Consider the following 15,308-nt stretch of genomic DNA (forward strand, 5'->3'; position numbering starts at 1 on the left):
TTGAATTTATTATATAATCAAAACCCCCCACCAAGGTGCACATAAAAGAAATTCAGTTTCACACATAATCCTCTTTTATTTTCTACTTTGTATATGGAATTTTTTGGTGTTTGTTAAGTTTAGAAAAATTCTTAGGAGGATGGACTTTTTTGTTAGTGCATTTGTCCCTTTTCATAGTCTGTAAAATTGAGCTTAACAGACAATTTAACTCTCTCTATGGTTCTGCCCCTGTCTATTTCTCTCTGTGTGTCTGTCTTTGTTTCTCTCTGTCTGTCTCTGTCTCTCAGGACTCCCTCCTCCATTTTTGCTTTTATGAGACAGATAAGAGAATAGCAGAGAGGACCTTAATATTGGAGAGGGATAGGGAATGTGTGCTTTGCCTCCATGTTTAGTTTCTTCAACCCCAGAGAATTTGTAGAAAAATCACACAGGAGATCAATATGAGTTTGCAAAAGGAGTGTGAAGGTAGTTCTATGATAATGTTCTTGAGAGCTAAACTCTTATGTGTTGTTTTTGAATTGTTTCATTCATGTCTCACTCTCTGTGACCCCATCTAGCATTTTACTGGCAGTGATACTAGAGTGGTTTGCTTATCTTACAGATGAGGAAACTGAGACAAGTAAAATGAATGAAACCCAGCTAATGAGTGTCTGAGGTCAGGTTTGACTAAGGAATATGAGTCCTTCTGACTCCAGGGTTTCCATTATGCCACCTAAAGGAAAGGTAATTTTAAATTTCTTATGCAGTATTGTTCTGAATAGATTTTGGCCATCCAGCCAGAGGACTTCATGGGAAACTCAGCTTCAGAAATTTTCTTCCAGTAACACCATGCTCATTTAGGAGTTTAAGAAATTGGGGATGGAGTCTTCTAGAGATTTTTTTTTTTTTGATACAGCTTGGTCCTTGGAGAAAGAAGAGGATTAATTATTCAACTATCTTGGAAAGTAAAGTTAGTAAATTATTTAAAGACCCAATGCTGACTCAGAAGTCACCAAATATGTTTTCTTCTGGTTAACATCCTTGTGGGTCAGTCACAAACTCTATAAACTTTATTTTTTCCAATCTGTAAATCTGTAAATTTTTGCTACCCACCTCTCAAAATCGTTGTGGGGAAAGGGTTTGAGTTTAAACTACAGGGTAGTACCATGAGTTTTATTTTTGGAAGGGAGGGAGGGGTTATGTAGGGTTCAATGGAAAAGAGAAGCTCACCAGAATGTGAAAGGGTTGTGCTGGTAGCAGCCCTAACCTTCAAAGCAGTAACCTGCAAAGGGGGAGCTGAAGGACTATTTTGGTTGTTTTATGTGTTTCTGTGATTGTCACCTTCATTTCCTTTCAGGTTAAATAAAGATCATCCCATAACCTAATGTTTATAACTACTCTCAGTGCTAGAGCTAGATTGGGGAGTTGTGGACCGACCCACATTCAGGAAAACTTAGACATAAACCTTGTGTCTAAGCTTTATTTTTTGAGAAACTTTGGAGATTTTTTTAAGCCACTCAAGGCATACAGAGAAAATTACTTTCTTGGGGTCTGATCAGGCCCATGTGAACCCCAAGGTGGGAGAGGAAGGGGGTCATTGAAGAAAACAAGTTTTAAAATGTGCCAGAAACTGTGCTAAACACTTTACAATTTTTTTATCTCATTTGATTCTCATAGTAGGTGCTATTATTATTCCCATTTTATAGTTGAGTAAATTGAAGCAAACAGGTTAAGTAACTGGCAAGGGAGCTAGGTGGCCCAGTGTATAAAGAGTATTTGTCCTGAAATCAGGAAGACATGAGTTCAGATCCAGCCCCCACACTTAACAGCTGTGTAACCTACAGTGAATCACTTCACTCAGTTTCCTCATCAGTAAAATGAGATGGAGAAGGAAATAGCAGAACACTCCTATATCACTGCCATGAAAACCCCACGTGGGATCACAAAGAATCAGATATGACTGAACAAACCAGTAAAACTACCTAGAGGTCATACAGCTTGCTAGTAAGTGTCTGAGGCTAGATTTGAACTCAGGATTTCCAAACTCTAGACCCAGTGGTCTTTCCATGGTGCCACCTAATTGACTCTATGGACCATGGTTTATCTACATATACAAATACAGGATGATTAGAAAATAAATGCAAATTAATGAGGGAGAGGAACTATTAAACTGGGGGAATCCAAGAAATGCCCATTTTGCAAGGTGGTTCGTGGAGAAGGTTGTTAGGAAGGAGAACATTTCAGACATGGGCTTCTGGGAGTGAAAGCATGAGATAAGAATATTGTATATGGGAAAGGAACTAGGCCAATTTGGCTAGAATATATATATATATATATATATATATATATATATATATATATATAGAGAGAGAGAGAGAGAGAGAGAGAGAGAGAGAGATAAAGATGTTTAGTAGCACAAACAAAATAAAACTGGGATTATGGCATTCTTCTATCAGGACTAGGGAACAAACTTTTTAACATTAACAAGTTTGACCCCTAGAGACATTAGGTGCCTTTGAGGCTTTTTATTGATTTAGAAATCAGAATTTGTTTAATTTGTGGAATCAGGTCTTCCTTTAATTATTATGTTATTATGTTTCATTATACCTATAATTGGACAGATATACCCATGTCCCCAGTGATCTTCAATCAGTGGCATAATTGTTGTGTTCATTTGAAAACTGATAAAAGATGCCAGCAAATTTGCATCTTTGAAATGAAGAAGGCAATGGCATAGAATTGAAAGCTCAAAGCAGCTATGTCCTATGTGTTCAAGAAAGACTAAACCCAGTGGAGCTTTAAAAAACAGAAAAAAACCCATTAAAATCAATATTTAAGAGGTTCATTTAACCAAACACCTTAGCAACAGACTTTTTATAGTGCTTTGAAAAGATTTCTGATCTGGGATTGGCTACTGGGTACAGGGAACCTATGAAAATGAGCTCCGATTGCCACTGAACTGGAAGCAAATTATGTTACCAGGGAAACTGGCCACTCTTTGCAGTTCAGGTGAAAGGATATTTGATCTTTAAAATAAAAGAGCAGAAGGCTTATGTGAAGAATATTGTGCAGATTTAAAAAAAAAGAAAAAGTGATAGTTAAGTGACACAAAAGGAGTATTTCAATAATTTACCAAGGCTGTTAGAAAAGTCTGAGTAGGAATTTTTTAAAAGGTGCATAGGCCCAATTTAACCCCAGGCTCATTAATGCTGTATACTTTTAATTGTACAATGGGGAGAAAGATACTATATATATAGAGAGAAAACAGGAATGGCTTGTTCTCATATCATAGAGTCAATATAACTACTAGTAATGATTTTGTTAGGGTGTATTACCTTGGCAATAGCAGACACTCAATAAATATTTATTGAACAACTGACTACCTTCTGTCTGAGTACATGACAGGATTATACCAGGCTTTCAGAGAATGTTTCTTTTTTTGTTTCCAAATGAATGAAAAAAGCATTTATTAAGTGTGTACTATATACCTGACTCTGTTTTATATGATAGTTACAGACTGTAGGAAAAGGGGCATTTATGGTTGTCTATAAAGTTTGAGAGATTTTTTTTTTTTTGGATAGAATCACACACATTTATTTTCTGGTCTTTCTTAAATTAAAACCAGGGTCTAGGTATCCCAGTGTTACAACATCATTCCAGGGTGATGGCATGAGCACCAGGTGACTCATTTGTTGGGTGAAGTTACAGATGACTCAACTTGTACTGCTCCAGTGTCCAGGGAGCTTTTAAATTATTGATTTAAAACAAGGTCTCTGGCCTCTGTGCTTGCCAGCTCTCAAAGGCTGTTGAATAATGCACTGCATTTAAAAAAATCCTTTTACTCTAATCATTTGTTTCCAGGTGGGAATAGACTGGATTGATGCAGAGAATGCTCTGAGGAGTCTGGGTACTTTTGGTCGCTCCACTGACACAAGGGTAATGTTGCATAGACAGCAGCAAGGAAAATAAACCATTCTTCCTGCATATTATTTATTCTTGCTTCTGAAAACTGGCTTGGTTCTGGTCCAGTTCTCAGAATGGATATGTGAATCCTAGGGGCCTGGGAGAGTTGTGATTCACAGTGGAACTGGGAGAGTTCTGAACTGGTACAGAGTTCCTTTGGATCTTCAAGATCCTGGGAGATTCAGGAAGCGATTAGTGCTGTTTTTCAGTTTGTGATTGTGTCCATACATTTATTGGCAAATATATGATAGATATTAGTGAACTTGTGAAAAGTGGGATATTTACTTGGACACTAGGGTCACAATTAAATCTAAGGATAGGACTAAGGGCTAGTGTTCTTAGCCTGAATCTCTATCTGTCCAAGAAGTTTTTTTATAATGGTAATGGAGAAGTACCAGGGAGTTAACAGCTACTGAATCTAAACCTTGGTCTTTTACTAAAATTTAGTCAAAACAGTGAAAGGATGAGCATAACCCTTAGAGGGTAAGACTAGGAATAATAACACAAGTCAGATTAAAAAAAGTGATGCAACAGGATTCAAGAGGAGTTTGTGGATCATTGAAACAGGAAAAAAAAGATGGTTGTGAGCTCAAAGATTATTTGAAGCTATTAAATTTTTGTAAAAAAATTCTTTTTTATTATGAAATCAACAATTATCAATAAACATGAACTTTTCAGTGTATTAAGAACACAACTGGGGCGGCTAGGTGGTGTAGTGGTTAAAGCACCGGCCCTGGAGTCAGGAGTACCTGGGTTCAAATCCGGTCTCAGACACTTAATAATTACCTAGCTGTGTGGCCTTGGGCAAGCCACTTAACCCCATTTGCCTTGAAAAAACCTAAAAAAACCAAAACAAAACACAACTGTGAATTTCTGTTTTGTCTCCCCTTTTTTCCTGTATCTTTTTAAAAGTTTCATTGATGATTTTTTCTTTTATTTTTTGTCTTTTATTTTACATTTCTGTCACTATTCAATGTCTCCCCTCACCCTTTTAACAAATGTTGTTGATGTCTTAAAAAGTACATCTTAATTCTGCACCTTTAAATCTATCAGTTTTCTGCCATAATGGAATGACATGTCCCATCATCATTCTTTTGAAATAAATGATTGGTCACTGCACTGATCAGAGTTCTATAGCCTTTCAAAGTGATTTACCTTTGTAATATTGCAGTCATCATGTAAATTGTCCTTCTGATTATGCTCATTTAACTCATCTATTCATACAGATCTTCCCATGTTTCTCTAGGTCCATTATATTCACTATTTTTAAATTTACAGTAATAGTCTATTGTAGTCATATATTAAAATCATTTCAGCCATTTCTTGTTTGGTGGGCCCCCATACACAATATTTCCTCCCATCTGCTTTGATTTCTTTGATATATTCTTGTTAATAGTGTTTCTAGATCAGAGTTTTCAGTACAACAGCTTTCTACTCAATTCAATTTGTTTTACTGAATGGGTTGTATCAATTCATAGTTGTATTAAGAATTAGTGTATCTGTCTTTCCATAGCCTCTTCCAAAATGGTCACTTTTATCTTTTGTCATCTTTGCTAAAATGATAGATGTGGAGTGCATCCTTAGAATGCTGTAATTTTTGTTTATTGATTTTTATTTGGAGTATTTTATATGATTATTGGTAGTTTGTATATCTTCATTCAAAGGTTGTCTGTTCATATCTTATAAGTTCTTATTTATTGGGAAATGACTCTTATTCTTACATATTAGTATCAATTCTCTATCAAGGATATCATACTTTCATCAGAGAAATTTTCCAGAGAATTTTCCCCTATTAATTGTTTGCCTTTTAATTCTAACTGCATTGAGTTTGTTCAAGAAAAAGTTTTGCAATTGCATATAATTGTATTTGTCACTTTTATTTTCTATGACGAATCATCAGCTTTCTAAGCCCACCTTGATTGTTGAGCTTCAGGTGGCACTGATACCTTGCATTATTTTGATCTTAAATTAAAACCAGGTACAAAATAAGGAGGAATATGTTTAGACACATATTTTTCTTTTCCTTGTTTTTGTTATAAAATGTCTTTTCTAGCCATTACAATTGATAAATGATCAAAAGAAATGGATAGTTTTCAGATAAAGTAATCCTTTAAAGCTCTCTATAGGCATATAAAAAATTCTAATCCACTATCAATTTGGAGAAATGCAAATTAAAACAATTCTGAGGTTACTTGTAACTATTAGATTAGCTAAAAGGATAGAAAAGTAAAATGACAAATGTTGGGGGGGGGATTTAGGAAAAATGAGACATTAAAGCCTGGTTGGTATAGTTTAAACTGATTCAGCCATTTAAAGGGCAATTTGGAATTATGCCCAAAGGGCTAAAAAATGATAGATACTCTTTGACTTAATAATATCACTACTAGATCTGTGTCCCAAAAGAGATAAAAAACAAAAAGGAAAAGAAACTATTGATACAAAAATGTTTATAGCAGTTTTTTTTCTGGTGGTAAGAATTGGAAATTGAGGGGATACCCATCAATTAGGGAATGGATGAACAAACTGTGATATGGTGATTATGATGGAATATTATTGTGCTATAAGAAATGATAAGCAGGATGTTCTCAGAAAAATCTGGAAAGACTCACATGAGTTGATGAAAAGTAGAATGTAATGTTTGTATAAACTAACAACAATATTATAAGATGACCAGCTGTAATGAGTTGGTTATTCTCAGCAATACAATGATTCAAGGTCACTCTGAAGGATTTGGGATGAATAATGCTATCCATCCCTAGAGAAAGCACTGATGGTGTCTGAATACAGATTGAAATATATTTCTTAAACTTTGTTTTTCTTGAGATTTCTTTTTGGGGGTCTATTTTTTCCTTTTACATTATGACTATTATGGAAATGTTTTGCATGATTATACACGTGTAAGATATATTGAATTCATTGCTTTCTCAATGAGGAGGGGAAGAAGAAAGGGAGAGAATTTGGAACACACTTTTAAAAATGAACTGGGGAAAACTAAAGTATCAAATAAATTTAAAAAATAAAATGCCTTCTTCCTCACTATTACAGTGGACAGGTATACATCAGCAATAGCTTAGCACTACATTTAAAACAGCACAGTTTTGTACTTTAATCTTCATTATTTATTTATTATGAGTCATAAGATAAGACTTTTTTCTTCATCTTCTAAGATAAGTATTTTAAGATTTCCAAAATTGACTTTTCATTGTTTTATTTTAATATTTATTATTTTATTATTATGTTTTATATTATATTTGCTTTATTACTACTAAATGGTAGAGTAGATAAAATGACATGCCTGGTGTCAGGAATATCTGAGTTCAAATATGGTCCCAGACATTGTGACCCTGGGCAATTTATTTAGTCTCACTTCTCATCTTTAAAATGGGAATAATATAAACACCTCCCTCCCAGGATTGTTGTGAGGATTAACTGAGATAATAATTGTAAAGCATTTATCACTGTCTAACCTATAATAATCACAATATAAATAATAGTATTATTGATATTATTATTATTATTATTATTATTTTGAAGACTATTTTTAAGAAACAAAAAATTACTAATTCAATAAGAGAGTAAACATTCCTTCATCTGGAATACTTTAGAGATATTCTTCCTTAATATCCTTTGGCCCTATTCTACAGTAGACTTAAACCTTCACTTTTTTCACTTCTCAGAATAGTTTGGGATAAGACATGTGAATTAACTCGACAGAATCATTTTATGCTGCCTTTGTGGACAAAATGGAGAGAATTAGGGAGATGAAAGTGGGTTGAGAACTGGACTCAAAGAGAAGTCACTATGAAGGGAATTCTCAAATGAAGTGGCTTGAAGATACACTCTTCAGTTCTGTGTTTTTAAACCTTTTAATTAATAAAATGATCTTATCACATTTACAGATACAGTAACGTTTACAGAAATAGGGAACACATTGTATGACAGAAAACCAATTAAAGATACTGATGGGCTAGACTAGTTGGTTGAGTCATATAAAAATTATTCATGCTATTAAATTTCCAAATTCTACAATTAAGCAAAAAAATTCATCTTTTAGTCTGCTTTCTGAAATTAGCAATGAAAATTCCACAAAAGTACTTTTTTAAGTGAAAAAAGAACAGAATTAAATTGGAACTCCATATAAAAATAAGAATTTTCTTGAAGATAGATATTTTATATTGCAAATTTACAGAAAGATCTTAGTGGGGAGACATTAAGAGCAAAGGAAGGCAAAAAACAAGGCACATGCAACAGTCCGACTATAAAAATCTAAGTGTTAATGGTTGCAAATGTTCTATCTTGATTATAGAAGATATGCTCATTAGAAGTAGATGCTGGTATGACAGTTTGGTCTTCTTTCTCTGCAAAGAAACACTTTTTAATTAAGCTTGAAGAAGCTTATAAGTCAGTTCATTTTCATGGGACTGGAAGCTTCATTTCTGTCTAGTCCTCCATAGCCTTCAAATCAGGATACAATTTTTCAGTTTCATTAAGTTTTCCATCGGCCACAGAATTATTTCAAATTATTTACAGAATAACCAGTACAATTTTCCTGTATTTTTCAGATGATAGGTTGATTAAGGGTTCCAGAATGCCACTTTGGACAAGACAATCTTCTCAATTGTTCCTCCACTAGTGTAGTTTGTGAGAGCCTACACTGTTTACTTCTCTAAATGAGACTTTTGAATAGAGATTTTGTGGCCCCTTGTTGGGGTTCTTTTGGACATCATTTCTTGGGTGAGTCAGATTGGACCTTTGCAGTCCATTTTAATTCTTAAATTTTATGATTCTGTAACTTTTAGGGACCCATCCAACTCTTACTCACCTTCAGTAGGGGAATACTAATACTAATCAATTAATGAAATGGCCCTCTTATCTCATTTACCCTTTATTAGTCTTTCCCAGTTATTTTTTTCTTCTGTCACTTTACTTTTTACCAATATTTCTGAGGATCAATGGAATGCAAATATTTCTCTTGCCAAATATGTGAATCTTCAAATGTACAGCATTTTTAATATAAGGAGTTAGTCTTCTAATATTATCTAAAGCCCAGAAATTGGAGATTTTTTAGGTTGAAATATATAAATTCCATTTAGCAAATGTTAAAGAGCTACTATTTATAAGACATTGTGTTGGAAATACAAAAATTATAATAATATATATAATATAATATATAATATAATATAATAATATAATAATATATATAATATATATATATATATAATATATAATATAATAATAAACCACTTTTAAATAATACTATGAACCAAGCACTGTGTTGCTTAACCTGATCATCTCATATTATCATGATAAAAATCCTGGGAAGTAATGACAAACTCTTTTACCTCTGTTCTCAATAAATTTACAGGGCTGGGATTGACACAAAGACACTTAAACATGAGGCAAGATATAATAAAGGCAAAGTAGAGTTTAAGACAAAGTATTTTGATTACTTACCCTATTGTGGGGAATTATGAGAGTTGTAAAAGAAAAATTAGATTTTAGCCATCAAATTTACTGTTTTTTTCTTTTTTCTGAGTACTTATAAAGTATAATTCTAGGACAAAGAGATCATGACATCAGGTCTCCATGCAGAGTTGGGAACAGGAAGTAGTGGAAGTAGCCAATATGTTGATATTGATCAGACACAGTAGTCAGCACCTAAAGGTCGAACTGGACTTAGTCAGAGCCTCAAGGCTAATGGCACAGAGATGTGAACAGGTAATAATAGCTGCTATTTATATAGTTTTAATATAGATAATAGTTGTGCCACAGATACCTGGGGTAGCTACTATTGCAGGGATTTATTTATATAGATGTGATCTGAAATTGGCCCTATCCTGCCTCTTATGAGACTATGATTTCTTTTTCTTGGGTGTAGTAAGAGTACTGGACATGAATATTCATTCCACTCTCCTATCTTCAAGAGATATATTGGCTAAAATTTATCTATTTTCTATATATAATGAGATATTTGTAATTTGGAATATAATGTTCTTTTTTTTTGATGGGTATTCAAGATAAAATCCACTTTCCCTTTTCCTTCAGGTAAGAAATAGTACTACCTCAGATTGGGAGAGCAATAGGTAGCTTCCTCTTGGCTGCTGACTTAGGTTCCCTTCTATGAGAATTTATTATACAAAATAAAATCATGGATAGATAGTAAACATTTATCAAAGCAAGTAGTAAAAGAACAACTGGGGAGTTATATGAATTAGATTAGACTTTAGATCATATGCGAATTGGAAGCTTTGTGACTCAGGAGTGAGATGAAATCTAAGTTCAACCAAGGAGAGAATGCACTTTTTTGAAGCATGACCTTCTTGAAAGAGATTCTTTAAGAGGTCTTTTCACATGCTTGTGGCTCCAGGGGTTCCCATTCATTAATCAAAATTGATACCTTCCTTCTTTTTGTTTCTCTCTTTTGTTTCTCAGTCTCTGCCAGTTCAGTCACAATCACTCCCTCATGCCCTCATTCCAAACAATTACACCAGATGTTGCTATATTCTTCTCAAACCCCCTTGGGGCAGGATTATTACATAGTCATAGGATCAATTTCCAAAACAATTTTTATTGTCAGGGTTTGTATTTTAGTTCTCCTTTTTGTGTATAGTCTTGGCACCCCAATAAGTATTCCAGGAAGTGATGAGACTGACATTTGTCCAGCTGGGTCATCTCTTCAAATGGTGGATGGCTATCCAATATGCTGGTGATTACCTCCTCTGAAGACATGCTCTATAGGATTCTTAGCCACAAACTACATATGAGGCTAGCACTTCCTCTTAGTTTAATATTTGTGGTAGGCATGACCAGTTTTAAAGATGGGGTTATCAATATGACCTTCTCCACCAGCAATACCAACTACAGCTCTATTTATAGAGATCACTTGCTTAGAGTCTAAAATGAAGCCTCACCCATGTTTTCTTGATTTCAGGACTGTGGAAAACCACTGTGGCATAGTTTCCAGATGCACAGGTAAATTTGCTTCAGTCACCAGGCTTTTCTTGAGGACAGTGGTCCCTTCAGGCAGAGTGTCAACTGGGAGGACATTGACAAAAAATTACCATTATAATTACTAATATAATATAATATGATATAATATGATAAAAATATATAATATGATACAATATGATATAATATAATGTTATATAAAACATAACATGACAACATAATATGATATAACATAATATAAATTAAGATGAGATATTTGTGTGTTGGGGACCAGGGATAAAAGAGAGATAGCCAAAGTATTCCAATGGTATTCTTAAAATATCAGAAGAAAATTAGGAAAGCCTATAGCATGTTGGGAGGATCTTCTATTGTAAACTCATTGGAAGGATATAAACAGGAGTTGCAGGTGCATAGGCATGGACAAGTTTAGTTTTACATTGATGCTAGTAGACACGATAGTAATATTTGAAACCTTGTAGGGTTTTTATTCAGTTCCAGGGAGATCACACATATTAAGCACTACGTAAATATCAGGCATTATTTTTAATTGCCAAGATTTTCTGTGTCATGGGGAATTTCATTCAATGGGGACCTAAGGTAACAACTGAAATTCATCTCTACCAAAAAGATGGGTTTACTTACCTTTTTAAAAATACTGAGTCCACCCTGAGTTAAAATCTGGCCTCAGACACTTAATATTTAAGTTGTGTGACCTTGGGTAAGTCACTCATCCAATTGCTTTGCCAAGAAAAAATACTGAATGTCACAACCCAGCTTAAGATTTTTCTTGTATTTCTTAAAACAACTAGTATAGTTCTAAATACTTAAATAAATGCTCAGAAAGTACCAGTGATCTATTTACTGAATAATTTTTTTATTATGTAATTTAGAGCCTCCTTGCTTTAAATTCCCTTTCTTGCCTTGAAGGCATTCTTGGTGACACCCCTCCTCAACACTCTTCCCTTTAGTAAGAGTTTCTATTGCCTTTAAAAAAATTATTTATTTTTTTCAATTACGGGCAAAGTTAGTTTCTATATTCATCCTTTTGCATGCTTTTGATAGTCATATTTTTCTATCATCTTCCTTTCTTCCCCTCTACCCATGGCAATGAACAATTTGATATAAGTTGTACACATGCAATCCCATTTAGCATATTTCCACATTATCATGTTGTGAAAGAAAAATTAGAATTAAAAGGGGAAAAAATCATTCAATTGCCTTTCAAAATTAGGTTTAATACCATTATCCTCTCACTTTAGGTTCCTTAATAAAAGGATCTTGGATCTTAGATCCTACTCCACCTGCCCATCATCTCTTATATCACAACCAATCCCTTAAAGTAACATGGAATAATCTATGGAAACTTCTTGATTTGGAGTCAAAGGACCTGGATTCAAAATTTTAATACTGTTAATATGAGGTGTATGAATTTGGACAAAACACTTTCTCTGAGACTCAACTTTCTCAGCTATAAAATGAGAATATTTGACTAAATGATCCCACAGATCCCTTTTAGCTTTGAATCCATAACCTCTTGGCCTTTCTATTCCTTTCAGGTCAGTCTGTTTATTGTCTCTCTCACCATGGCTATTTACAAACCTTTTTCTAAACTAGAGACCATGTTTTCTTCCAAGTTCATCAATTTTTACTGTTCTTCATCAAACAGCTTCAGAAATCTACTTCAATGAGTCTTTCCAGCTTGATTAGAAGAGATGATTTTTTTTAATTTCATCTCTCCCCCAAATTATAACAAAACTGAAAACTTCTATATCTTTTTATCACTTCAAAATTTTATTTAATGTGTGAGCTATGAGATATATAAACATCAATTTTCACTGATTTATGAATATATTTACTTTCCTTCACTAAAGTCTTTTTGAGGAAACCTGGAGAAGATCCTAGATTTTCAAAGTCTGTGTCAGTGGAATGCAATTTGTCAGGTCCCATGAAGCTAAAAAGACCTGATACAAAATGCTTTGAATGTATGTTGTCCAAGGACCAACATAATTTAGTTGAAATCAAACATTGTTTTTAGAAGACTGACTAATGGATGATTATTTTTGACCTAATATTTCATACAGTGTCTATGAGGGTTGGGAAGAGTTGAAATCATCCATTTTTAAACATAAACCATAGAATATATTGAAATTCTGTGCTTTGTTCACTATGCAGCTTCAGGTGACTGACCATACATTTGAGAAACATAAATATCCTATCTCTTGAATTCCTTATTTTTGCCACTAGATGACAATCCCTTCCTGTCTTTCAACTAGTACTTTTGGGGTAAACAATTTTGCCCATCATTTTCTGTAGTTGTATCCCACTAGGCACCACAGTGGGATACAGAGAAAAACCTTATTTATAATTTCTAAACACATGTACTCAGTTACTGGGGCTTACTTCAGCTAAAACCTGTGCATGACAAATGAACATGAATTTTCATTTTGTCACAAATTAATTTTCTGGTCTCTGAATATTTTTTGAAAAATTTCTAAAAAATACAGTAGCTCTTTAAAGAGTCTCAAACTTTTTACATCATTAATAGCACTCTGAGAAACATTTAAAAAATACCTGTCCCACACCAGCAAGACTAGCTATAGATGACTACCTGTCTATATTCTTGTTAAGATTACTTTGAGATGGTTAAAGTTGTTTTATACAAAAATCTGCTCATTATGTTCTTTTGTCTTTGATTTTAACTTAAACTGAGTCAAGATAATAAGTTTCATTTTTTAAAATGCAAAAACAAAATAATCTATTTTGATTATATTTTAGCTATTATAGCTCATGTATTTTGCAGAATTTGATCACATAGGACAATGTTTTTTTTTTTTTTTTTTGCTTCAAAGTAAAGAAGAGACTCAGTAACTTCAATAACCAATGATGTAGAAATGGAAGTCAGTAGCATCATAGCTCAAGAAGTCATATACTCTTCTGTTATAACTTGGCTAGTAATATTTGCTCCAAGTCTTAGCTCTAAGTTTAGGATCTGCATGAGTCCAATGGGAATGCCAGTTTCTGGGAACTGTCCAGCTACATATTTAAATTAGTGGTATGACCTATTCATACCACTGATTTCATACTTCTCCTTATTTTATAGTTATGCATATGTAACCTAGAGGGTGCAAGGACAATCCAAAGAGTTTCCCTATTTTAGCCAACCATATGTATTACTTCATTGCTTAAATGTTTGGGAATAATGAAGCTCCTGAATAGATCCAGCTTGGCCATGGTGACAGAACTTAGGAACACTGGGAATGCTAAATGTCAATCATTTTCTTGACCATTGGCAAATGATGACTCCATAGATTGTGGGGTTAAGTGACTTGGCCAAGGTCATCTGGCTAAGTAACTATTAAGAATATGAGACTGGATTTGAACTCAGGTCCTTCTGACTCCAGGGCCAGTGCTCTATTCACTGTGCCAACTAGCTGCTCCTAGTAGTTCATTTAAAAAAGGAGTCACTACCCTATGTCTCTTTGACTTTCCTATGAGACAAGTTAGTTTTTCTTCTCCAGACTTCTTGTGAAGACACAGGGGAAGGAAAAATTATTCTTTCTCCTATCTAGACTGTATGGCAACAAATTTCTTGGTGATTCTGAGACTGCATCTCATCTTCTATTTTATTTTTTTTGATTGACCATAGGTGGTCAGAATATTTTTCAAACACAGGTAATTGAGATGGACTTGTCCAGATTTGGAGGTGATCTTTTGAATTTGATAGACCTTGAGGTCCTGAGATCTTTGTTTGGAGTTTATTGGTAGCAGATAGAGTTTCTTCTTTTCTTTTTTTTTTTAGAAAAATTTTATTTATTTTGAGTTTTACAATTTCCCCCCATTCTTGCTTCTATCTCCCCCTCACAGAAGGCATTCTGTTAGTCTTTACATTGTTTCCATGGTATATATTGATCTAAGTTGAATGTGATGAGAGAGAAAACATACCCTTAAGGAAGAAAAAATAAAGATAAGAGATAGCAAAATTACATAAGATAACTTTTTTTTCTGAATTGAAGATAATAGTCTTTGGTCTTTGTTCAAACTTCAATTCTTTATTTGGATACAGATGGTATTCTCCATTGCAGATAGCTCAAAATTGTCCCTGGTTGTTGTGCTGATAGAATGAGCAAGTCCATCAAGGTTGATCATCTCCCCCATGTTGCTGTTAGGGTGTACAGTGTTTTTCTGGTTCTGCTCATCTCACTCAGCATCAGTTCATGCAAATCCTTCCAGGTTTCCCTGAATTCCCATCTCTCTGGGTTTCTAATAGAACAATAGTGTTGCATGACATTTTGTTAAGCTATTCCCCAATTGAAGGGCATTCATTTAATTTCCAGTTTTTTGCCACCACAAACAGGGATGCCATGAGTATTTTTGCACAAGTGATATTTTTACCTTTTCTCATAATCTCTTCAGGGTAT

The 15,308-nt window shown here is 34.0% G+C and overlaps 1 pseudogene; it reads right to left on the minus strand.

Annotated features, from left to right (window-relative positions):
- Window positions 1–10,529: 10,529 nt before the first annotated feature.
- On the minus strand, window positions 10,530–10,996 carry LOC141522908 (large ribosomal subunit protein uL2-like; annotated as a pseudogene).
- Between the last annotated feature and the right edge of the window lie 4,312 nt (window positions 10,997–15,308).

Source organism: Macrotis lagotis, chromosome 4, assembly GCF_037893015.1.
Source record: "Macrotis lagotis isolate mMagLag1 chromosome 4, bilby.v1.9.chrom.fasta, whole genome shotgun sequence".
Lineage (NCBI taxonomy): Eukaryota > Metazoa > Chordata > Mammalia > Peramelemorphia > Peramelidae > Macrotis > Macrotis lagotis.